The sequence below is a fragment of the Monodon monoceros genome, unplaced genomic scaffold (genome assembly GCF_005190385.1).
Source record: "Monodon monoceros isolate NGI ecotype Baffin Bay Population unplaced genomic scaffold, NGI_Narwhal_1 Super_Scaffold_4, whole genome shotgun sequence".
NCBI classification, from domain to species: domain Eukaryota; kingdom Metazoa; phylum Chordata; class Mammalia; order Artiodactyla; family Monodontidae; genus Monodon; species Monodon monoceros.
This window is the reverse complement of record NW_021703781.1, coordinates 21,720,236-21,734,427: the sequence shown is the minus strand read 5'-3', so window position 1 is coordinate 21,734,427 and position 14,192 is coordinate 21,720,236. Positions and strand designations below refer to the sequence as shown.

Here is a 14,192-nt window from a genome sequence, read left to right as displayed (position 1 = left end):
GTACCTCACCCCTCAATATACGTGTCGAACAAAAAGCCAAAACACTGGAAAGGCTGACACATCTTGGCTTTGGTCCTTTTATGTCAAACCATGACATGTCAAGTCATGACAATGGGTTCTAAGCCGTGAAAACAGCTTCCATGTATTAAGCATATCGTGTGCAAGTACAAGGGCTTTATACGAATGATATTCTTTACCCTAAAAAATAAAAGAGCTGTGAGTACTCTGGAAAGTTTACAAAATTGAACTTAACTGGGGAACTATTTTGAGTACAAATGTGCCAAGTACCAAGAACAATGTGTGCAAAAATCTTGCCAATGGGCAAACAGCTCGGGCAATTGTAGGATCTCTGCAGAGTTTAAGACATGCTTCTTCCCTGTTAAGAACGGGGTGTCCTATTGGGAGTGTAAGATAGAGTGTGAGGTTTTTTAATGTCTCAGAACACCGCAGGGAGAGCTGTCAGAATTCTGTGGGGGGTTGTTGTCAAATCAGTGGTAGGAGCAGTGAGTTCTAAGGGAGTTCTGGGTAGGGAAGTAGGACGAGGGGGCTGAGTCCTGGAGAGAATGGCAATGAATATGGTTTGGGGAAAAGATCCCAGAGGAGGTGGGATTTGTGTCAGACCTTAACAGGGAGGGTAAGATCTTTCCTTTCTGGGAGAGTCTGACTGCAATGTGGAGGCCAAGAAAGAAAGATGTCATAATGGGCCACTTCTAGTCTGAAGCACAGACCGTCTCCACAGTCTGTTTTTAAGGCTGCAGAGTGCTTTGTGGCCTCTGATAGCCACACCCTGAATATAAGATTGTGATGGCCTTGCAATTAAAATGATAATCACAGCTACTGTGGTCCATCAACCATGAGCCTTAGAAATAGCCTTCCTCCTTTGAGGGGCCACTGCATTGTCCTAGCCTGATGGGTTCAGTGGAGCCTGGACTGGTCCGAGGCACTCAGTCAATTACTCCTTGACATAGTGGCTGGGCGTAGGTGAGGCCAGGCAGGCGATGGGCAGCTGGAAGCAAAGGAAAAGGGCCCCAAGGAAGAGACAGCTGCAGGTGGGGGCCAGGACTGCCGCAAATCTGAGTTCCTCATGACAGCCTTCCTTCAGTGGCTGTTCATTTTGTGGCAACTCTATAAACCGTCATCACGTGGGATGCAGAAGCTCTGTCTTTGTTTTTTCAAGCAGGCTCAGGTTACTTGAACATTTTAGGAATGGGGATTTTCTAGGTAATTGAATGTTCTGGTTTGTTGATATTTAAGCAGAAGAAGTTCCTTTTAATGTTGGAAAAGCTTTTTAAATATTGACAACTGGGTAAGGCTAGGAGCCCCCTTTCTGTTGATTGAGCCCATTTCTCTGCTTTACAAAGGGCACGTGGTCGGGGGGCAGGGTGGGGCGCAGAGGCAGGGGAAGAACGGACTTGACCCTGGGTCATCTTTCTACTGGTTCAGATCCGGGAGCTGTGGTTAGTGACACAGGTGGAATCAGCACATACCACAGAGCTTTTTTTTTTAAACTTAATTCCTGATACAAACATGTGGTGGTTTTGACTTATTTGCTGCTTTTGCTTATAAGCAGAGTTCTAGCAAAATGAGGTGTGGTGGGCAGGCTCTTAGGGTGGCCCCCATGATCCCAGCCTCCTGTGTTCATGCCCTTGTATCATCCCCTCTGCTGAGTGTGGCTGGGACCTGCCTGGACTTGCTTCTAACTGACAGAACATGGCAAAGGTGACAGGTATACACAATTATGTGGATGGGATTATGTTACATGAGATGGTGGTACCCATCTTGCTGGACTCTTTTTTTCCTCCCTTGACGGCTTGGAGAAGGCAGGGGGCCAGGCTAAGGAAACCCACGTGGCAACGACTGCAGGTGACCCCTAGTCGCTGAGAGTGGTTTCTGGCCAATACCCAGCAAGAAACTGAAGCTCTCAGTCCTACAACCACAAGGAACTGAGTTCTGCCAACAACCCAAGTAAGCCTGGAAGTGATCCTTCTCCAGCTGAGCCTCCAGTGAGACTGCAGCCTTGGCTACCCCTTACTGCAGCCAGTGAGACCCTGAGCAGAAGCCTGGGTTAGGCTGTGCCCAGACTCCTGGCCTACAGATACTGTGAGATAACAAACGTGTGTTGCTGTAAGCTGCTACGTTGGTAGTTTTCTGTTCTGCAGCAGTAGGTTCCTATTTAGTGAGGGTTTGGGATAGCTGAGTTCCTAGTAATGGGTTTTTTCTGAATATCGCAGCCTTCCTGTTGCAATTTAAATTCAGTTCCTTGATGAAGGCAGAGAGAGCTGACCATGATTTTATTCAACTTCTTGCCAGACATGAGGACCGACGTGCCTGCCCACGAGGGGAACGAAGGTTATGCTTGCCGACCACATCAGTCCCCCTAGCCTTTCCTCTCCAAATCCTTGGCTAAAATTAGGATCATTTTTGCAAGCAGCATGCACTGATTTCAAGAAACTGGACTTAGTTTACGTGCCACCCCAGATCTGCTCACCTCACCCGCCCCTTAGGCCATTTGCCTTGCTACTTGGTCCCACGTGGTCATAAAGCCACTGCCGCCACCAGCAGGGGGGCCAGCTGCCAAGGAGAGACCCCTGAGCCTGCGTACTGCTTGGGCTGTGCTCGCAGAGGCTCTTGCTCCCTGGGTGGCTCTGGGAGGGGCCGGGTGACCCTCTCTGAAGGGTGGGGGAGGCAAAGCCCCACCCACAAGGTAGGCTTCAACCATTGAGAGGAGATGGGAAGGAGACTAGAGACACATTGCTTGTCTTTCCTTCCTCACCCCCCTCCACCACATGTGTTCTAAAATGTGGTGGCTCCACGTGGCTCCTCGGGAGACATCCCGTGTGCCTGAGCAAGCAGCTGTGTTTAGTTGCAAAGCTGTGGCCAGCACAGTGATACCACAGCCTCTATCTGTTCTCTTCCATCCCTGCCTCACTTCCCTTTCCCTCACTCTTACTTCCCTAGGACTGCACTCCCCACGGAGTATCACAGGTAAGGTGCTGCCTCAGGCTCCTTTCTAAAAACATCCAACAGCAAAGGCCCTATGTTCAATTCCCGATCCCACACATTGCAGACTTGCAGCTGGTACTCACTTCCTGGGTTCGTCTCATTTGCTTCCAAGGCCTGTTGAGGTTACCTTCTCCCAGTTTACTCAAGGAAATGTGAAGACGTCGGAATACTGGTTCAAACGCATCGCAGTCAGAATGGTAACAGTGCTGCCCCCTCCGAAGAAATCTGAAATCTCCATCCCACAGGGTGATTTTACGTAATGCAATGTTTGGGGATAATTCACACCATGATTCACCTCCACTTGGGACCGATTCCTGAGAGTTCCCTCAGAAGGCTCTGTTGTTATTTATCCCACCAGGCACCCTGCAACAAGTCTGCAGCCTCTACCTCCAGAGGTAAACCCAAGGACACCAAGGACTCCGATCTCGGAGGAGTGGAGGAAGGCAATGGCACTGGGCCCCCTCCTGTGACAGTGGAGGCTGTGCTGTGCACAACCCCAGGGGGACCAGTCACGTGGACGGCGACATGAATGGAGCTCCGCAGAGCTGTGCAGCACGGCAGCCCTGCTTACACAGCTCATGGGGGTCAGTTTGGGCCTGACATAATTGCAGGTGGGAGACCGTATCTGATTCAGGAAGAAGGCAGGGCTGGAAGGTGGGTGGGTGTAGCAGGGCAGGACTTTATGAGATGATGAAAGGTCCCCAAGCAGGTCTGCCTGCCCCAGGAGGCGGGAGACCCAGAGGCTGGTAATCCCACAGCCCTCAGCCTGGCTGAGTGGCCACTGTCCATCCACATCAGCATCCCTTCCTGTTCTACCCACTCCTCTGTTCACTGTGTGCCCAACATCGTGCTGGTGGTTTGGCGTATAAAACAGACAGGAAAGGGCGCCTGATGCCCTTAGGCAGCACGTAGTCTGGTGCAATCCTGCAGCTGTAGAACAGTGGATACAAGGGAGGGGAGGGGAGGGAAGGAGGGAGTTTGCGGGGGTGGGTGGGGCTTCCCATAGGAGGCCATCTTGGACTGTAGCCTGAAAGATGGGGGGAAGTTTGCCAGACAGATATGGGGAGGTGTTGCTGGTGGAGAGAGAAATGGCATTCCAAGAGGCGGGAAGAGCACCTGCAAAGGCGGGGATGGATGCTTCTTTGCCACTCAGGACTCTAACCCCAGCTCGTTTGTCGGAACAGACCACCCTGAGGCTTTCCTCAGCACCCACAGGAATCTACTGCACTGAGACAGAAAGGCACCCTGTGATCCATTCAATCCAAACACAGGGCAGAGAGGCAGGAATGTAGCCCCAGCACCTGCCCCTGCCCCTCGGGGTGCTGAGGAGAGAGCGCGGCCCCACCATTCGGAATTCTCCAACTCAATGTGAGGCGAGCCCAGCTCTGAGGAACAAAGAGGGAAACTTCTGCTCCTTGAATGTCTAGTCTAATCCCCCTGCCCTCCAGTATCTCCCCTGCACTCTGCAATTACCTAGGGCTCGGCATCTGGCAAAGGTAACATCAAAGGTCCTCTTTGGCACTTGCCAGGTAATCCAATGGACACGGAAGCCCTGCACAGTACCAGGTTATTGACATTTGAACAAAACTGCTCACATGTGGCCTGCACAGACCCCAGTCCATTTGCTCTTAACTCAGCGTGTAAGAGCAAGTCAGAACTGGGATTGCTCCCATTTCACAGACAAGAAGCTTGAAGTTAACAGAGGTGGATGAATTGCACAGAGGTGCACACTTGGAGAGTGCTGGTGGCAGGATTTTCTGATGCAGGGCAGGGGTGGGATGGGGAGATCGTTATCATCGCTCCACAAACGTAAGAGCCGCCGTAGCTGAGGCCGCCTGCCTCACAGTCACACAAACCCAAACACCATCACTGGGATTACAGCATGTCACTGGCTGCCCCAGAGGCCGGGACTGGCAGCCCACATGCCTTCCCAGCAGTGAGCTGGGACCAGCCCGCGGGATCAAAGGGTCCATCAGGGTGGCGTCTTCCCTCTGCCCCAGCCAGAAATGATGGGGCTTGAGTTCTCCCCTCTGCCTGTTAACTCTCTCTTTTCCTTAAACCCCACCATCCATTCCCTTCTGCATTTCCTCAGGCCTGTAGATCGGAGTAGCAGTAAACATCACACACAAAAAAATAAAGATCGAGAGAAAAGCCCCCACTCCTGCCAGCCGCCGAAATGGACGGACACGGCCTGCTGATAAGCACACGCCATGTGAAGGAGGACACTGTAGTTGGGAAGCACTGCGCAGGCTTCCAGCTTCTCTCCTGACCACGCAAACCCCAGCAGAACGCCCCAGGACGGGTGGGGGCGGGGATCAAAACCCAGAGCGTGGACAGAGCCCGCCCGGGGGCGCTAGGTGCCAGCGGCCCCCAGGCGGCAGGTCGGTGTGGAGCAGCCCTGTGGCTGCGACACAGGGCATTGATCCACTTGCAGTGGAGAGGAAGGAACCATTTCCGTCCGTGACCCTCTAGCCTATCTTGTGAACACCAGGAAGGGGGAGAGATGCTCTTCAAACACAATCTAAAAACCCAGCAGAGCCAGCTGGCCAGATGTGAGGCGCATTTTACGTCGGGGAGCATTTCCTCTCCTCCACGCTGAGAGCCTCCGTGCTAAGCATCTCTTCTGGAAGAATTTAATTCTGAGCTCAGAGTCCAGGGAAGGAGGTTTCTTCAGGCAGGGAGGCCCCGAAATGAGCCCGTTTATCTCTGGCAGGCCCTGGGTAAGCTTCCTCTGCCCCGAATGCCATTTGCGCACTTTGAAATAAGTGCAGCAAATTAGTCACGAGCCGCGGCCACCTAGCTTGGGGCCGGCTGCCCAGCGGCTTGAGAGGCAGCTTTGCGTGGCCCCCACCTCAAGAGCACAGCGGAGGCAGCTGGGCTCCTGCGGGGCGAGAAAAAGCGATTCAAGCCTGGGGAGTGGCAGCTCGAGGCAGCAAAGCATTACCTGGATCACAGGAGCATGAAATTAGCAGCAGCGAGCAGGCTGGAGCCAAGAATAGCTTTTGCCATTGCAAACTTGCTGCCTTCGGACAGCCCAGAGCTGAGTTCTGTGCCCGGGATGCTGCAGGGGAAGCGCCTCCACCCTGGCACTGGTCACAGTCACTCCTGGGCAGGCCAAGAAGTGAGCAGAGGGCCGGTGTCCCCGCGAGGGGTGCAGGTGGCGTCCTGTCTGTGGCTTCTAAGGCCCCCTGTTTGGGGCACCGGCCTCAGAAAACTAAGGGGTTTGTGGCTGGGGGCCTGGATGAGCAGGGAGGGGCAATGCCTGTTCCAGGGCTCAGAGAGGTGAGGGAAACAGGAGCCCAGATCCACCGAGGTGTGACGGGGTAGCCAGGGGCCCAAGGGCACAGCAAAGCTGGGGTCAGAGCCAGACAGGTAAGGCCCGGAAAGATGACCCAGCCACTCCAAGGAGAGAAGGCCCCATGAGACCTTTGCATGCTGTTCTAACATCAGCCCTGATGCTTGGCCTGAGCATGGACTCTCAGGCCTTCTCCAGGCCCAGACTCCCCGGGGCCACTATAAATCTTGCTCTTCAGTAGCTTGGAAGCCCTCCTCAGCCTGTGATCTTCTTTCACACCTCCTTTGGAACTCCTGCCAGAGGATAAGCAAAGTTCCTGAGGTTTTCTGGAATGAGCCCCCCTGCCCTCCCTCCCCTCTGTGTAAAGCTTTCCAGGGCAAGAAGGTGCTCTTCCTCCACCACGAATCCTCACCTTCCCCACCCACATTTCCTCTCTCGCTCCCTCACTGCTGCTCCCTCCTACTCTTCTGCCTAAGAGGCTCACTCAGGTCTCCCTTGGGCTAAGAAAATAAACCTCTCTGACTTCACAGTCTTTGGCCACCAGGCCCCTCCATCCTTTCACTCCAAACTCCCTAAAATGCAGCCTCCGCCCTCACTGTGAACGCCTTACCCGCTCCTGGGTGGCTCCGGAGAAAGAGTCCTTCAAGGAGTCCTCTTTGCAGCCCACCCATAACCACCGCCTGGTCTGAGCCCTCAGGCCCCTGTCACCACATGCCATCCACTATAATGGGCTGAACTGTGTCCCCCCCAAATTCACGTCAACACAGAATCTCAAATGCGACCTGATTTGGAAATAGGGTCTTTGCAGATATAATTAGTTAAGACGAGGTCACACTGGATCAGAGTGAGCCCTAAATCCAAGGACCAGTGTCCTTACAAGAAGGAGAGGGCACAGAGACAGACACACAGGGAGGGCGCCCAGTGAACGCAGAGGCCGAGACTGGAGTTGTGCTGCCGCACGCCAAGGGAAGCCAAGGCTCGCTGGGAGCCCCTGGAACCTGGAGGAGGCAAGATTCTTCCCAGAGTCTTTGTAGGGGGTAGAGGGGGAGCACGGTCCTGCTGGAGCCTTGCTTTTGGACTTCTAGCCTCCAGAACTGTGAGAATAAAATTTCTGCTGCTCTACACCACGTGGGTTGTGGTAGCTTGTTAATGGAGCAGCCACGGGAAACCGCTGGACCTTCCCTCCAGCGCCCCCTCCTGGACTGACGGGCCACCTCCAGGCCCCCTCCTCGGCGGCTCAGTCCCCTGCGCTCTCTGCTATCGGAGGGGCCTCATTAGCTCCCTCCTTCCGGTGCTACAGCCCTGCCCTGGGAGTTCATCCCCCGGCTCTGACGGCGCCCCACGCCTGCCTGCGTCACTCCCTGACTCCAGAACGCTTTCCGCTGCCGGCGGGCCATTCCGCCTGGGTGGCCTGCTGAGCCCAAGCTCCAAGCTCCCAAATCAGAAGCCTTCAAGAGAACCCCCAAGACCCGAGGCCGCATGGTTCCTCCCTCCTTTTCTCAGTGTCCTCCCTTCAAAGTTTCCTCGGTTTCCCTTTTACCCTCACCCCAGCTCCATGATTTGCCGCCACACCCCCCCACCGCGTCCCCATCACCTGACTGCAGCTCACGTCCACTCCCCCGGGTCCCAGCTCTCCCCTCGCCTTTGCTCAGCTCCCTCCTCCGCCCACAGCCCCTCACCCACAGGCCAAGCCCATCTGTCCTGTGCTTGTCTGCCTAGAAGGGCCGAGCAGCGACACCCCCTCCGCCAGTAGCCTGGCCTCCTGGCCCCTCGGAGCTTTTTGGCCCTTTCTCAAGCTCCAGTTTGGTTAAATGATGGGGCACGTGGGGGTGAGGGAGGCTAACGGGTGCTCCCATGTAGCAGGCTGAAGAGGGGTGTTTACTCCAGACGGTACTAGGGAGCTATGGAAGGCCTCTGAGCAGCAAAACCATATGACCAGTGCCAGGTCTAGCAGGTCGCCTGGCAGGAGGGGATGGGATGAACGGAAGGGGAGGGGCGGGTGGCAGGGGCTATGCATTTATCCACTCATTCATTCATTCAAGAAATGTTAAAGGTAGTTGATCCCCAAAGCTCACTCACTTACTCAACAAGTAATGGCCGAGCCCCTGCTATCTGCCCAACGTGTGCTGGAGCTGGGGTGCTCTAGTGAGGGAGGCAAAAAATGAGGCAGCAACAAGTTTTAAAAAAAGACTGCAAGTTATAACAAATGGGATAAAAAGGAAAACCAAATAAGGGGGTAAAATAGAGCCTCGTGGGGGATTGATGTTAGAGAGGGTAGTGAGATGGTAATGTGTGAACAGAGACCCAAGGATAAGCTGTGTGACGGGTGAGGAGAAAAGCTTTCTGGACAGAGGGAACAGCAGACAGCTGGCTCTGCGGCATGAAGGAGCTTGGTGTGTTCAAGCAACTGAAAAACCAGGGTGATTTTGGAATCCTGGGAGTGAGGGAGAGAGGAGGGGACCAGGCTGGGGGCATGGGCAGGGCCTGGGTGTCCAGGCTGGGGTTGGAGTTTGGAGGTGGGATTCTAAACAGCTGAGAAACGTGGTACCAGCACCCATTCACCAAGCCCCCACCACGCGGTGCCGTTCCGCGTGTTCATCACGTCTTTGCTCCCTCTATGTTGCAGAGGAGGACGCTGAGGCTCAGAGAGGTCGGGTACTTGCCCAAAGTCACACAGCCCAGACCCAGTCCTCTGTCCCCTTACTTGGCGCAGTGGACAGCTTCTCTGTTTTGTCTTCAAGACCGCTTCTGCAGCCTCCACGGAGAATCGACTGAAGGGGGCGCCCTGGGGGCCAGCGAGGCTGAGACCGTGGAGGGGAGAACTGGAGGGATTGAGACGTTTCAGAGGTAGAATTGACAAGACTTGCTGATGGGCTGAAGGTGGGGGTGGAAAGACAGAGGGAAATAAAGGTAACGCCTCAGTTTCGGGCTTGAGCAACTCGACTGGTCAGGGGCAGGGAAGGAAGTCTGCTCCGGTGTAGTCTGAGCGTGCGGGTAAAGTAATGACCCCACAGTGAGATTCCACCCCCCTGAATATGGGGCCACGGCGTCTAATCCTGGGACGACGGTCTTCCTCCCGTGCCCCTCCCTGCCAGCAGTCCAGCCCTGACACGTGACTGGCCCTCTGCGAATGCTTATTGATTAACTCATCACTCTGCTCATACTTATTGAGCCCCATAGCTATTCACAGGGGATTCAGTCCAAGTTCCTGCTTTCGTGGAACTGATGCTCTGGTCAAGCAGACAGCTGGCTAATGCATAAACAGACAATATGTCAGGCAGTGATAAGTGTTATGAAGAGAAATTAAGCCAGGTGGGCACCTCTATGACGGATCTCACAACGCTCGTAGGAGGAGAACCACAAGGGAGCGGCTAGTCCTGGCAAAGGGCTGGCCTGGGGACAAATCTGCCCACCCTCTTTTTTTGTAAATACTGGACAATAGTTGCACCCCTTTGTTTACGAATTATCCACAGTGGCTTTCACTCTACAAGGGCAGAGCTGAGCACCTGTTAAACAGGGATCCTGTGGCCCGCAAAACCTAAAGCATTTACCCTCTGGCCCTTTAGAAAAAGTCTGCCAGCCTCAATCTAGTTTCTTAAATAAGGTAATGGAGCCCTAAGTTGCCCCGCAAATTTGACAAAGAGTCAGAAACAATCCAGCTCTCCTGAGCCCCAGGTTTTTCCACCACGCAGGGTGAGCACGGAAAATGGCAGCATCACTTCCGTCGACCTTCCACCCCACCCTCGCCAGGTCCCTGAGGGGCAAGCAGGCCTTGGATCTGCATCTTTATGTGCCCCCTACGCACCCTCAGGCTGGAACCTTAGTAGGCAGGGAGATGGCTCAGAAACAGGTAGAGGGAAAGGTCAGAGAAACAGGGAGCCTGTAAGTCCACACACAACCTCTGAGGAGTGAGAGCTGATTCAGGGCTCGGTCCCTGCTGACGCTCGGCCAGCCTGTCCTTCCTCTTCTGCAGCCTGATCATGTGGCCAGGGCAAGGAGGAAGAGGCCTTCCAAGGAAATTCCCCACCTCCCCTCAGCTTCTGCAGCCCCCTGAGGGCTGACACATATCAGCAACCCAGGGCTGATGGCTAGGGACAGGGACCAGGCCCTGTGGCATGTGCCTAAAGAGGAAGCGGTAGACAAAAAACAAAAACAAAAAAAATGAGGTGGCCTGGCGGTGCTCCAGCTGCTCTCTGTAGAAGGAAACCCAGGAGAACAACCGGGAAGAGGCAGTCCTGAGCAGACCCAGCTGCACTTCCTCACCCAACATGCCCTCTCCTCTACAGGGAGGCTGTTTTTCTTTGGGGGTTCATGTGGGCAGAAACCACAGGCTGCTACAGGCCTCAGATGCATGCGTGCGTGCGTGTGTGTGCACACACATGGGACTCCCAAGATGGCCTCCCAGGTCGCTGCTGCCACCACGGATCCCTCCCAGAAGATGGCCCTGTAATGAAGGCGCCCGGCAAAGACTACAATTTGGTTCTGCTCTCCGGGTACTCGAGACGATCAATCACGTCAAGGAGACTCTGGAGCATGTAAGGCCCAGGCCGCGTTCTAATTTGTCGAGGAAATCACCTCTAGATTCTAAGGATGTGTGCAGGAAGAAATAAAACCGAAGGCAGAGGGGGAGTGATCGAGAGCCTGGGAGGGCCAGGGAGCAGGGCGCAGCTGTGGACAGGGGCCCTGAGCACACAGGGAGAAAATAAAAAAAGAAGTCGAGGCCACTGAAGGCACGACTGACAGCGTTTCAGGTCGGGCTTTTTCTCTCCCTCTGCAGGACACAGCAAGAGCTAAAAACAGAAGAAAAAGCCATCACAGGTGTATTTACTGGGAATAGCATGCTGGCTGGGTCTGCAGTTAGAATCAGAGGGTGGACAAGGGAATTAAAAAAAAATGACTCACTTTAGTTCTAATTTTTAAAAATGGTTTAGAGCAGCCATCCATGCTAGCCCAGGCCACTGGGCAGCTGGGAGGAGGGACCTGCCCTCTCTGCCTGGTGGCCACTCACCCATGCCCTGCTCAGGAAGCCTACAGCCCCATCCTAACCTGCCTGACCCCCAGACCGCCCCCAACCTCTCCTTTCCTGGGATGACAGGGCTCAGGCAAAATCCCACCTTAAAATGCTTTCATGGTGTAAGGAAGGGTGTTTCCCTCACTTAGCACTATTCTTCAGAATTCTGCTCTTAAGAAGTAGATTGCCAAATGGAATCTAGGCACCTTTTCCATTCGGAGAGGTCTGAGTTGCACTAGGAGTGGACTGCAGGAGCGTCACGATCCATCTACACCCAGAATGGTGCTTCTCAAGGAACAGCATGTGGACAGAGGAGACCTGGATACCTGCTACCCTGCCAGCTGGCCATGTCGGAAGCACCTGGCAACAGTGCCCAGGCCCACCCCAGGGAGGAGGAGCCAGCACAGCGGAGCCTGGGAATCTGGGTGTCTGCCAAGTGCCCGAGGAAACCTGATACAGACTCAGATACCCCTGGGTTACGGCCCCCACTCTTGTCTTCATAGCCCTGTGGCTGTGGCATCAGCAAGTCACTAATTGCTTCACTCTCCTCCTCTGTGGGCAAAATGCATCCTTATGGCTGGATGTGAGGTGACAGGCAAATGGGTGGAGCAGGGCTTTTCAAATGACAGGTTGCAACCCTGTTCATAAAGGATATGAAATCCACTTAACGGGTCACAACCAGAATTTTATTTCATTTTCACTTTTGCTGCCTTCTTTCCTGTTCCTCAGGATGCATCATCTGTGTGCTTTTCCAGGACCCCCTCCACTGTGCCCCGAGCCCAGGCCCTGTCTGCTCGCAGACTGCACTCAGCTGTGTTTCCTCCTCTTCCTCAGTACCCACAGTCCCCTCTCCACTGGACCATTCACATGAGCACACAAACTACCTGCTATTTCTCCTGTGTTAAAAATACAACAAACTGGGCTTCCCTGGTGGCGCAGTGGTTGAGAGTCCATCTGCCGATGCAGGGGACACGGGTTCGTGCCCCGGTCTGGGAGGATCCCACATGCCGCGGAGCGGCTGGGCCCGTGAGCCGTGGCCACTGAGCCTGCGCGTCCAGAGCATGTGCTCCGCAACGGGAGAGGCCACGGCAGTGAGAGGCCCGCATACCGCCAAGAAAAAAAAAAAAAAAATACAACCCAGAAAATCCATACCCTCTTGACCACACATCCCCTGTAACTCCCGCTCCAATCCTCCAGAAGGAAAGAGTTGCAGAGCAAAACTCCTAGAGGTATTTCCCAGGTTTGCGGTCTCCCCAGTCCCTCCCCCATCCTCTCCCTCACGGCCTCGGGTCCAGCTTCTGCCCCTACCCCCATGTCGCTGCTCCCCAAGGACACCAAGGGCCCACACGAGGTTAAATCCAAAGGCAAACTCTCCATCCTCCTCAGCCTGGGTGGCTTATAAGCCATTTATAAGATCAGCACAGATGATCACTTGCTCCTCCTTGAAAACTACAATCAGAGAGTTTTTTAAAGTGTAGATGCTGCTTCATGAAACTGCTGTTTCCATTACAGACATGTACGTTCTGCCAGATGAAATGTGTAGTCTGAAAACATCTGGAAAGGCTGATATGGAGCCCAGGGTTAAGGGCATGGACAATGTGGGTTCAGATGGCCCGGCCTGAGTCACTGACTTTGTGCCTGGGAACAAATAACCTGTATTTTTTGAGCTTTGGTTCCCTTCTCTGTAAAATGGGTATAATAATACCTATCCCTGAGGGCTGTAGTAAGGAGCAAAAGAGATAAGGAAAAGAAAGCTTCTGGCACACAGTAGGTTGCTTAATAAATATCGTGTAATTAATAAACAAATCAGAGCCCTCAGTACAGTGCTGGCACAGGGCGAGGGTTTGGTCAAGGCGGTGAACGTTAGGAGGATTCGGCCCATCCCTCACACCACAGTTACCGTGTAGGAGATGTGCAGTAAATACCAGACTTCCCTCCCGGCGACATCTGGGGCGCTCTGTACATGCTGCGGATGCTCCATGGCGGGTCTGTGTTCAGAGCACCCAGGGGCCATGAAGCCTGGCCCCAAGCCACACAGCGGGGGAGGGCACCGCTGGGACTGGGGCTAAAGGAAGTCCTTCTGTCACCCTCTGGGCTGCTCCCAGCTACCCTGCAGTCCCACGAGACAGACAGACCCAGTTTCCTCCCAGGTACAGAGCTTTTGCAAAATCAACTACCCAGGGCTCTTAAAACTCCAGGAGCAGGTCACAGTCCACTCCCTCATCCAGCACAGAGAGGGTACTGGCTGGTCCTGGCAGTGACAGCAGCCCAGGAGAGCAGAGGCCAGGACTGTCTCCATTTCCCTGTCCTCTGTTCTCACGGCTTCACTTGCTCTGGCCTGTGTTACCCTAGGTGCTAGGACATTCACTTCGGGGCCCAGTCGGCCCTACTGCTCCTTTTTCAGGAAGCTGGCAAACAAGGAAGGTGGCTATGGAACCCCTCAGCTCACACTGAGCGTGTGCCCAGAGGAAGGGCTGAAGTCTCTTTCCAGGCTGTCAGGCATCAGGGGACAGCAGAGTCACGTTGAGGAATTAAGCCCAAAGCATTTAGGTCAAGTGAGCACCAGACCCTCCATCCAGTCAAACAGAGCAGGACCCTATGGGGCTCCCGGGCACAGAAGCCCTTCTGTACCCCCTTTTTTGTAGGGAACAGACTCCAGCCTCCATGACCTTCCCTGAGTTCCAAAGGGCAGTTGCTAATCAGGGAAGGCAGGAGAGGCAAAGACAAGGGAGGGGCAGGGTCCTGGCCTCAAGGGATACACACAACAGTGTTTTTAAGCTCTTTATAGAATTAAAACCCAACAAATGGAAGATGTCAGCATTCTTCATACCATAGAAGCTCATCAAGAAGACTACCTGAGGGCTTCCCTGGTGGCGCAGTGGT

General features: G+C 54.2%; 1 protein-coding gene across 5 annotated transcripts in view; it reads right to left on the bottom strand.

The window, feature by feature from the left end:
• Window positions 1-14,192, bottom strand: part of SLC29A3 (solute carrier family 29 member 3) — a 43,343-nt gene that overhangs the window by 19,056 nt on the left and 10,095 nt on the right. The window lies entirely within an intron of this gene.